Raw genomic sequence first — 11,674 nt, forward strand, 5'->3', positions numbered from 1 at the left:
CAAGGTTGTGTTTGAGGAAATACTGCGGCAACTGAAAATTTTACTAGGCAGGAGTAACATGGCGGAGCTACTAAAAATTTGGATCAAGGGCGAGCAGATATTTTTTAGATTGCGAGGGATGCAGAGGCGGGAGTAAAATGCCGGGGCTACTGAAAATATGAATCAAGGGACTAAAGCAGAGCGGGAGTAACAGACATCGGACACAGTCCGCACATACTAATCATGTGCTATCAAACATTAAAACCTTCCAGGCGATATATATTTTCGAGATTGCGAGGGATGCAGAGGCGGGAGGTTTTGGGGAGTGAGCTAGTGTGCTTGACACGCCGGCTGTGGACTGTAGCCGATGCACCTTCTCGAGTAAGCCATAGGTGTACTATACGCCGATGGTGCTCCAAGATATTTTGTACTACATCTCACAAGGTTGGTGATAATAAACTGTGTGGGATCTACTTGATTTGAATTAAAAAATGGGGTCACAGCGGCAAATGGATGCTATTTGAATTGCTAGACCTTTTGTCCGAAGTGAACATGCAACTATATGTGTGTCGTAAAAGAATTGGAATTATTCAGGGTTCGTTTGGACATTTTATACAATAAAATGGTTCTCTAGCCATTTCACGTGCACAATTCAAAATTAAACTACATGCACATGCTCCGGTGCATACAAATTGGTTGAAAAATCAAATCTGTGTCCTTTAGTGCATGCTTAGGTCCCATGGAAGAAATGGGAATGAATTTTTCGGGGTTCGTTTGGCCTTTTTAAACATTAACTAGGTTTTCTAGGCATTTTATGTGCATAATTCAAATTTGAACTACAAGCACATGCTCCAATGCACGAAAGTTGGTTGAAAAATCACATGTGTGTCCTTGGGTGAATTTCTAGGTCCCATGCAAGAGATGGGAATGAATTTCACACACCAGGGCACTGTTGATTGCCAGCAAAACATTGAGATACCTGGTTTTTAAATTCTAGTAAATCCAAAACTCGTATGAAATTCATGAAACTTGGCATGCTATGATGGAGCGGCATCAACATGCCGTGGTGAAATTGTTTTCCCATTTGGGGCAGGTTTGGGTATACGGTTCTCACAAACTAGAGCTTCTCACAACAAGCATGATGGTTTCGATAGGGAACGTACCACCTTTGGGGATGGGACGATATCGGTTGCCTCTTATTGCTTTCAAAAAAATTCTAGTGTCAACATAGAACAACAGGACTGTTGTGTTTAATCTTGGAATTTTTCGGGGTTCGTTTGGCCTTTTTATACATTAACTGGGTTTTGTAGGCATTTTATGTGCATAATTCAAATTTGAACTACAAGCACATGCTCCAATGCACTAAAGTTGGTTGAAAAATCACATGTGTGTCCTTGGGTGAATTTCTAGGTCCCATGCAAGAGATTGGAATGAAATTCAAACACCAGAGCACTGTTGATTGCCGGCAAAATGTTGAGATGCCTGGTTTTTAAATTTTAGTAAATCCAAAACTCGTCTGGAATTCATGAAACTTGGCATGCTATCATGGAGCGGCATCAACATGCCGTGGTAAAAATTTTGTCCCATTTGGGGCAGGTTCGGGTATATGCTTCTCACAACAAGCATGATGGTTTCGATAGGGAACATCCCACCTTTGGGGACGAAACGATATCCATTGCCTCTTATTGCTTTCAAATTTTTTTCTCGTGTCAACATAGAACAACAGGAGTGTTGTGTCAATTTTGGGGATTTTTCGGGGTTCGTTTGGACATTTTTATGCATTAACTAAGTTTTCAATGCATTTATGTGCATAATTCAAATTTGAACTACATGCACATGCTCCAGTGCATATAAATTGGTTGAAAAATCAAATATGTGTCCTTGGGTGCATGCTTAGGTCCCATGCAAGAAATATGAATGAATTTCAAACACCAGGGCACCGTTGATTGCCAGCAAAACTTTGAGATGCCTGGTTTTTAAATTTTAGTAAAACTCGTCTGAAATTCATGAAACTTGGCATGCTATCATCGAGCGGCATAAACATGCCGTGGTAAAAAAATTCTCCGATTTGGGGCAGGTTTGGGTATATGCTTCTCACAAACCAGAGCTTCTCACAACAAGCATGATGGTTTCGATAGGGAACGTCCCACCTTTGGGGACGAAATGATATCCATTGCCTCTTATTGCTTTCAAATTTTTTCTCGTGTCAACATATAACAATAGGTGTGTTGTGTCAATTTTTGTGATTTTTTGGTGTTCGTTTGGACATTTTTATGCATTAACTTGATTTTCTAGGCATTATATGTGCATAATTCAAATTTGAACTACAAGCACATGCTCCAATGCACTAAAGTTGGTTGAAAAATCGAATCGGTGTCCTTGGGTGAATTTCTAGGTCCCATGCAAGAGATGAGAATGAAATTCAAACACCAGGGCACTCTTGATTGCTGAAAAACGTTGAGATGCCTGGTTTTTAAATTATTGTAAATCCATAACTCGTCTGAAATTCATGAAACTTGGCATGCTATCATGGAGCGGCATCAACATGCCGTGGTAATTTTTTCCCATTCGGGGCAGGTTCGGGTATACGCTTCTCACAAACCAGAGCTTCTCACAACTAGCATGATGGTTTCTGTAGGGAACATCCCACCTTTGGGTACGAAACGATATCCATTGCCTCTTATTGCTTTCATAAATTTTCTCGTGTCAAGATAGAACAACATGAGTGTTGTTTCAATTTTTGGGATTTTTCGCGGTTCGTTTGGATATTTTGATGCATTAACTGAATTTTCAATGCATTTATGTGCATAATTCAAATTTGAACTACATGCACATGCTCTAGTGCATATAAATTGGTTCAAAAATCAAATATGTATCCTCGGGTGCATACTTAGGTCCCATGCAAGAATTGGGAAGGAATTTCAAACACCAGGGCACCGTTGATTGCCGGCAAATCATTGAGATGCCTGGTTTTTAAATTCTAGTAAATCCAAAACCCGTCTGAAATTCATGAAACTTGGCATGCTATCATGGAATGGCACCCGACATGCTGCGGCATTTTTCGTGTCCATTTTGAGAGAAGCCACACACGAATAATGACAGCCAACAAAGGCATTTTGAAAAAATAGCTGCCACTTTAATATCTCAAACGTTTGTAGAATTCAAACCGTGTGCGTTCTTTTAACCATTCACGTGACGCCACATGTCTTGGTTTTAATGGATGTAGGAGGTGTCGTGTGGACAGCTGCTTGACCTTGACTGAACGGGAGGCGTGCGAGCGCAGTCCGGTGCGCGGGCTGACCGAGAGGCGTGCAAGCTGTCCTCCAATGCGCAGGCTCACCAGGAAGCGTGTGAGCTGTACGCTGCCCAAGCTCATTGGGAAGCAAGCCCTTTGACTTCCATGGCCGCCCGCCTTCCTCTCCATTAATGGCGCCCGAGCCGCTGTTTAATACGGGTGGTCTTCCTGTTCGCCTCCCATTCCCCTCCCTCCCGCAGCCGCAGACCTCCACCAACGCCATGCCGCAGAACGATCATTTTCCACTAGTCTTCAAGTTTGGTGAAGTCGACTCCGAGCCGGAGGAGATATAAAATAAGGAGGAATGGGGCCTCATGGACATGCGCCAGAACGAGCTGGCCGCGGCGGTTGCTGCCCCTGCTCCCATCCCCGCGCCCGCGCCAGCGACCATCCCCGTAGCATTGACGGGCTGGTCGCCGAGCACTATCGCAGAGCTGGAAGCCGCGGGCGTCAGCAAGGTCTCCGCGGACCTGCGCGAGCTCGTGTACATGCCAGCGCCAGCACCGTGCCCGTGCGCGCCCCTCCACCCACCGTGGTGCCGGCCCCCGTGCGTTTGGCTGCACCCGCCGCGCTCGTGCCCGTGCCCGTGCGTGCGCCCCGCTCAGCGGCATGGGACGCTGCCGTCGACCGCTACCTCTCAGCGGTGCCAGTTGCCATCCTCCCACGCCCCGCCCGTGGATCGCGCGACGACATGATGTTTGATTTACAAGTGAATAACATTTTTTGCTGCTTTGAAGACTTCAGCAACGGCGTCCCAGAGGACGACAACGACAACGACGATGCGGCACGCCGCCGCCGGAAATAGTTTTTTTGGGTTTAATACTATATCTCGAATTCTCGATCATATGAATATAAATTCGCAGTGTGGCTGAATGAAAGACATGGTTTGAACGAACTTGCGTTTTTCTCTCTTAATGTACAGACTTATCAAACGATTTTCTTTTGAAAAAACATCAATGGTTTTTAAATATAAAACACTCATCACAAACTTTTTAGTTAGAACACCCGGATGCAAACCGACAGCTTCCCCAGGAAGCCAAAGGAAAATGTGCCGAGCGAGATTTCTGCATCCCTTCAATGCAAACGGTTGTTTTGCATGACCCGTGTGCAACCATGTACAAACAATTGGGTAAGATTTGCATATCTGTCATTTTGGGTATGTTTCCATTTGTCAAACTAGAAAGATTGACATTTGTTTATCTAGTAACATTGCCATTTGTCAACCTTGTAACACTGCGATTTGTCAAAATATGCAGCTAAAAATCACTAGCACTATCTAATTTTTGCAACTAAAATCACTAGCACTGTTCATATGGACACCAATAGCAGGTGTGAGTTGATGGAAGCATATGCAAATGTACCATTGATTACATACAACAAGTCATTAGCCCACAACGACAACGAGGATACACGTTGGATTATAGATCATTTCCAACAAAACATTCTAGTAAAGTTTTTCTCACACAACAAGTAACAAAGCGATGAAATGAACTTCAGCTCAACCACTCGTCGGCATTGGAAACACTTGCTTTGAACCAGAAGTGATTCTCTGGGAAGGGCCAGCTACTGTCAATCTGGAGACCAACGCAGGACTGATCATCCAGGCTGAAGCGGCCTATGTCAGGACCCATATTGGGCCGGTAGGGAAGCATAGCAATGTCCGAGGTATAGATACAGTTTCTTCTCGTAAATGGTAGTAACATTGTGTAAACAACAGCTGGATCGCCTTCCACCATCATTGGATAGTTTTGGCCAAGGAAGAGCGAGTTTCCCCCAAGACTTTCAATATTGAACCAGGGAGAAGGTGTTGGCGCTAGTACACTAGTATCCATCCCGAATACCCTGCTATGGATGTTGGAATAGGTCCGGAGAGTGCGACCATGCGAGACAACACCTGCTTCCTTAGTAACATCAGCAATTTTTAGAATGAATATGTTCCCTGTGGTAACTGGGTTCATGAGTTATGGTCAACGAACAATACGTGCTACAAGGTACGTAGGTCAATGTCTCATAACTACCTTATCCCACACAAATCGTTTACATATAACGATTCACTACCCTTATGAAAAATCAATTACACCAGAGCGTTTCCGAGGGCGAATCCACTTTGAATTTGATAACTGTATTGCTTGTGAAGTATGTGTTCACGTATGTCTGATAGATTTACCCATTGTGGATTGGAGATTTGAAAAGGATATTAAAAGAAAACAATTGCTTAATTATAGTATTGATTTCAGAGTTTGTATATTTTGTGGAAATTGTGTTGAGTACTGTCCAACAAGCTGTTTATCAATGACTGAAAAATATGAACTTTCTACCTATGATCGTCATGAATTGAATTACAATCAAATTGCTGTAAGTTGGTTACCACTCTCCATAATGGGAGATTACACAATACAAACAATTCGGAATTCGTCTGAAAGTAAAATAAACAAAGAAAAATCTTCGAATTCAAGAACGATTACTGATTACTAAACTTTGATTTTGTCTTTTTGTTATAAAAATCTAATAATTCTTTATTAAACTTTAAAATTAAACTATAAAGAAAAACAAAAAACTACTGCTTATTGGAAATTATTTCTTATTTTAAATCAGACTAGATTTTTGTGATATAATATAATTTCTAACTATATAGTTTATACACAAAAAATACCCTAATCCTTTTTTCTTCCTTGAATCCTTTAGTGTTAGTCAGTTCATGAAATTTTTTATACTATTAATTTCTTTTTATCCATAATGGATTTACCTGGACCATTACATGAGATTCTTATGCTATTTGGGGGATTTGTTCTTCTACTAGGGGGTCTAGGAGTAGTATTACTTGCCAACCCCATTTATTCTGCCTTTTCGCTGGGATTAGTTCTTGTTTGTATATCCTTATTCTATTTTTAATTAAATTCCTACTTTGTAGCTGTCGCACAACTTCTTATTTATGTGGGAGCCATAAATGTCTTGATCATATTCGCTGTAATGTTCGTAAATGGCTCAGAATGGTCTAAAGATAAGAATTATTGGACTATAGGAGATGGGTTCACTTCACTCGTTTGTATAACTATTGTTTTTTCACTAATGACTACTGTCCCAGATACGTCGTGGTATGGAATTCTTTGGACTACAAGATCAAACCAAATAGTAGAACAGGGTCTCATAAATAATGTTCAACAAATTGGAATTCATTTAGCAACCGATTTTTATCTTCCGTTTGAACTCATTTCCATAATTCTTCTAGTTTCTTTAATAGGTGCAATTACTACGGCTCGGCAATAAGAAAACTTAGAAAAAGTACAAATTGTAGGAATTGCAAATCTAAAATAAATAACTAAAGAATCACAATTTTGATGCAGTAAAATCCATCTACTGCCAACAAATACCTCCTTTATTTTCTCTTTTGTTGTGTAATTGTTCTATTGTAATTAATTGAATCGGTTCAATTCTTGCCCTCATATTGAAATGAATCGAGATTGATAAGGAGTTAGTTAATGATGTTTGAGCATGTACTTTTTTTAGTGTCTATTTATTTTCGATTGGTATCTATGGATTGATCACAAGCCGAAACATGGTTAGAGCTCTAATATGTCTTGAACTTATACTGAATTCAATTAATCTAAATCTTGTAACATTTTCTGATCTATTTGATAGTTGCCAATTAAAAGGAGATATTTTCGCGATTTTTGTTATAGCCCTTGCGGCTGCTGAAGCCGCTATTCGACTATCCATTCTTTCTTCCATCCATCGTAATAGGAAATCCACTTGTATCAATCAACCTAATTTATTGAATAATTATACTTTTGAATAATTAGACATAGAATCCTCTAAACAAAGGCACACATATTAAAATAAATAGAAATCAATACTATTTTCTTAGTATTATTTGAGAATATCCATTTTTAGTAGATTATTGCATAGTATTATTTTTCACTTAAATGAATTTTTGTATTTGTAATTCATTGATATTGCAATTTGAATATTGCAATAATTTATAGTGAAAAGATGATAGCCAATTTATTGGCTAATTCGAATTCGTCTGTACAATTCGTAAAATTCTTTCTTATTTCTTATTGTTGAAATCCAAAATTAAAGTATCTTGGCTCTCTTCACGCTTTCTCACAAACAGATTAAAAAATAGATTTTTATGTTTGAAGTTTGGATAAACCATTGCTTCGTCTGGTGTCTACAATTCATATGACTCATTATAGTACTAATTTCATTTTTACCAGATCGAAAAAATTTATGTTGAAAAGAAAGTTTATAGATCCAGTGTCACATTCCGTAAAAATTTATGATACATGTATAGGATGCACTCAATGTGTACGAGCTTTTCCAACAGATGTATTAGAAATGATACCCTAGGATGGATGTAAAGCCAAGCAAATTTCTTCCGCGCCGAGAACCGAAGATTGTGTGGGTTGTAAGAGATGTGAATCTGCCTGTCTGACAGATTGTTTAAGTGTCCGTGTTTATTTAGGGCCTGAAACAACACGCAACATGGCTCTATCTTATTGATACGTTACAAGAAACTTCACTCGAATCGTCTGATTCCTGTTTACCGAAGAAGCATGTGCTCGAAATAATCGAGCATGGGCTTTTCTGGTCAAAACGTATCTTGTCTTTATCACTTTATCATGAGTTATTTTCCTTGGTTAACAATACTTGTTGTTTTGCCGATATTTGCAGGTTCATTAATTTTCTTTTTACCTCATAAGGGAAACAAAGCCGTTAGGTGGTATACTATATCTATTTGTTTATGAGAATTCCTTCTAATGATTTATGCGTTCTGTTATCATTTCCAACTGGAGGATCCCTTAATCCAATTAAAGGAGGATTATAAATGGATAGATGCCTGCGATTTCCACTGGAGATTGGGAATCGATGGACTTTCATTAGGATCTATTTTATTGACAGGATTTATCACTACTTTAGCTAGTATACAGAAAAGAAGAAGAGGTGATCCATCGGAATAAGTTGCCAGGCGCCACTGAGTATATGGGTCCAGCTCGTCCTCATGCTTGTGATCATCAGCATTGTCATCTCCCCCTTGGTTATAAAAATTTAAAAGTACAGGTGGTGGAATGTTCACAGGACCTTGGAAACACAAGAAGGTTAATTAACGAGTAAAGGGAAACTAGCTAACCCGCATGCATGTGGATGAAACAATTATAATTACGGTGGAAGACAAACGTACTGAAAGCATGATGATTCCATGAAAAAACAGTGCCACGAGTGGTGGCAGCAAACACAAGACCCTCGCATTGAATTGCATCACTGTACTCATCCGTGTATAGAAATTGATTTTTGAGCAATATCCATCGAGGCGTGGAAGTAAGGAAGGCAACAAGCTTGTCGAAGATAGCAATAACTTCATAGTTTGAGTAATCCCAATAGCGGCTGGGAACTCGAAAAATTGCTATCTTCCATAGGCGACAGTTACCATGATCATATTTGAACTCACATAGAATACCGGTGTACTCAACATCTGGGCAGTCGTCTGATATTTTTGGAAGTGGAACCCGGTGACGAGTGTACACATTGACAAGTTCCCACTCGCAGTTGTACCCAATGTAAACAACCCAATCTCCATTGGCGCCTGCCCAAGCCTTGCCCTCAAGCGATGGTATCTTAACATCATACGTATTATTATCAAGCGGCATCAACTTGCGCAAGGCGAGGCTTCCCTCGTCCTCGCGCCAGTCAGCAGGGTCACGGCGAAGAAGATAGGGGAGATCAAACCGCTCCTAGACCCTTGGGTTCCTTGTAATGATGTTATTAGTTGAGTCAAGAATGGTCTTGAACGAACCTGCCATGCTAGCCGAGCTGATGACGTCGCACCGATCAATGAGTTCCTCCACCGCGTCATCATTCAGACCGGGCAAGAATAACGGGGTTGTTTCCGGCCTATTCCCTCCATGGAGAAGATGACTGAACAATGGCAGAAGGAAGGGTGAAGGCGAATGGAGGAGGGAGGAAGAGCATGCAACAGCAGTTACAAATTGAGAGGGAAAGGCGAAGAGGCGGTGGACGATTGCCATGGTACACGAAGAGGCGCCTGGGGAGCGAACGGTTGCCATAGAGGTCACACACTGACGACAAGGGCCGAGTGAACCGCATGCGTATATCACACAAACCTTGATCTGGTTGACCATTTCTTTTGTGTTGCCTAATCACAAACAGTTCATCCGAGTGAACCGTATGCTGTATATCGCACACACCTTCATCTGGGTGACTGTTTCTTTTGTGTTGCCTAATCACAAACAGTTCATCCGAGTGAACCGTATGGTGTGTATCGCACACGCCTTCATCTGGCTGCCCGTTTCTTTTGTTACTCCTCATCACAAATAGTTAATTGAACTGAACCGTATGCCCTTCATCGCACACGCAACTAAAACCTGAACTGTGTTTGATGCATCTGTCATCGCAAATGTTTTATACATTTCTGACAGTTTTCATACAACACCGTTTGCGATTATTGCATCGCACACAGTTTCTTGAAGGGTCTTTGATCGTAGTGTCGCGTTAGCACATCCTACAGTAGTGTACCACATGGTGTGATGAACGGCGTCTTATCTTCGTCTTCCTTTGACATGAAGATCTGATGATACCCAGAATATGCATCCAGAAAGGAAAGCAAATCGCAGCCCGAAGTGGAATCCACAATCCGATCGATGCACGGCAAGGGAAATGGGTCCTTCGGGCAAGCCTTGTTGAGATCTGTGAAATCTATGCAAAGCCTCCATTTCCCATTAGCCTTCCGGACCACCACTAGATTTGCTAACCATGTGGGATGTAGCACTCCTTTGACCAAACCAGCTGCTTCAAGCTTCTTGATCTCCTCTGCAATAAAATGCTGCCTCTCCAAGGCCTGCTTCCGGGCTTTCTGCTTGACGGGTCCGACATGTGGGCACACATCAAGGTGGTGCTCGATTACCTCCCTGGGAACACCAGGGATATCAGATGGTTGCCAAGCAAACACATCGATATTCGCCCGCAGGAAGGCAATGCATGCGCTTTCCTATTTGTCATCGAGGGTGGCGCTGATGGTGAAAATGCCATCAATGCTAGCCAGCCCTGCTGGGACCTTCTCACTTGTGGAGCAGCAACCTTGGACCTTTTGCTGTTGGAACTCTCCGGCAAGTCATCAACGGGCATAGCGTACTCCGCAGAAGCACGCTTCCCGGATTCTTTGCCAGCGTCCTTACTATCCTTCTTCTTTCCTCTGTTCTCCTTGGCGGGAACTGCTGCTGCCGTTGCCTCTACTGCGACTGCGTCCTAGTACATCTTGTCCATGCAAATGATTGCGTCCTTCTCATCTGATGGGATGGAAATGACTCCCACTAGCCTAGGCATCTTCAAGGTATTGTAGGCATAGTGGGATGCCGCATGAACTTAGCCAAGTCCGGGCGCCCAAGGATCCCATTGTACGGTAGGGGGAGGTCGACCACATGGAACACAATCTTCTCAGTCCGATAGTTCAACTCCCTTCCAAACGTCACAGGCAACGTGATCTTTCCCTTAGGATGACTCCTATCGGGATTAATTACTTGAAACGTGATAGTGACCTTCAACTCATCCTCTGCTATCTGGAGTTTGCTGAGAACCTTTGGGGAAATCATATTCAACCCGGCCCCACCATCCACCAACATTTTTGTGACCTTGAGGTTGCGAATTGTCGGAGAGACCAACAATGGATAACATCCCACCGCAGTGTTGCAGTCAGGATGGTCCTCTTCGTCAAATATGATGGGCGTGCGTGACCATTTGACTGGTTTCCGGGCCTCTAGCGCTGGTTCCACGGCATTGACCTCACGTGCCCACCGTTTGAGTTGGCGGTGAGAGGTGTGTAGAGATGCACCCCAGTCAATGCACATGGCGTCAGTGGCCTTCTGAAGCTCCTGCTCACTGGTTTCCTCTTCATCCCCTCCATCGCTCTCATCATCACAGGCTTCCTTCTCTCGATCTTTGGCGGGTTTTCCTTTGTTTCGGAAGGGTTTGCTGGGGCGATTTACTTCACCGCCTCGACCCTTACAGCTAGCAACATTCTGACCCTTTTCCTTGTCGCGCTTCTCATATTCTGTTCTCTGCCTCTTCACAAGCTGCTCAACCTGATAACACTTATGAAGGTCGTGGCCCTTGGTCCGATGAATCTTGCAGTATGGCCCATCACCTTTCCCGACCTACTTGGCAGCTGCAGCATCCCGGCAGTCAGCGCACATGGCAGCTTCCTTGCCGGTGGCTTCCGCCTTAGCCTTCTTGCCGGTACTAGGTGTACCCGATCTGTCGGTGGGAAACGACACCTATGGGATCACAAGAATCCCTACTACGGTTGTCGGGGCGCAGGGTTGTGAGAAGAGCAGGATTAGCAGTCAGCACAAGGATCGTGTACCCAGGTTCGGGCCGCGAGAATGC

Source organism: Aegilops tauschii, chromosome 4 (assembly GCF_002575655.3).
Source record: "Aegilops tauschii subsp. strangulata cultivar AL8/78 chromosome 4, Aet v6.0, whole genome shotgun sequence".
In the NCBI taxonomy this organism is placed as follows: Eukaryota; Viridiplantae; Streptophyta; class Magnoliopsida; order Poales; family Poaceae; genus Aegilops; species Aegilops tauschii.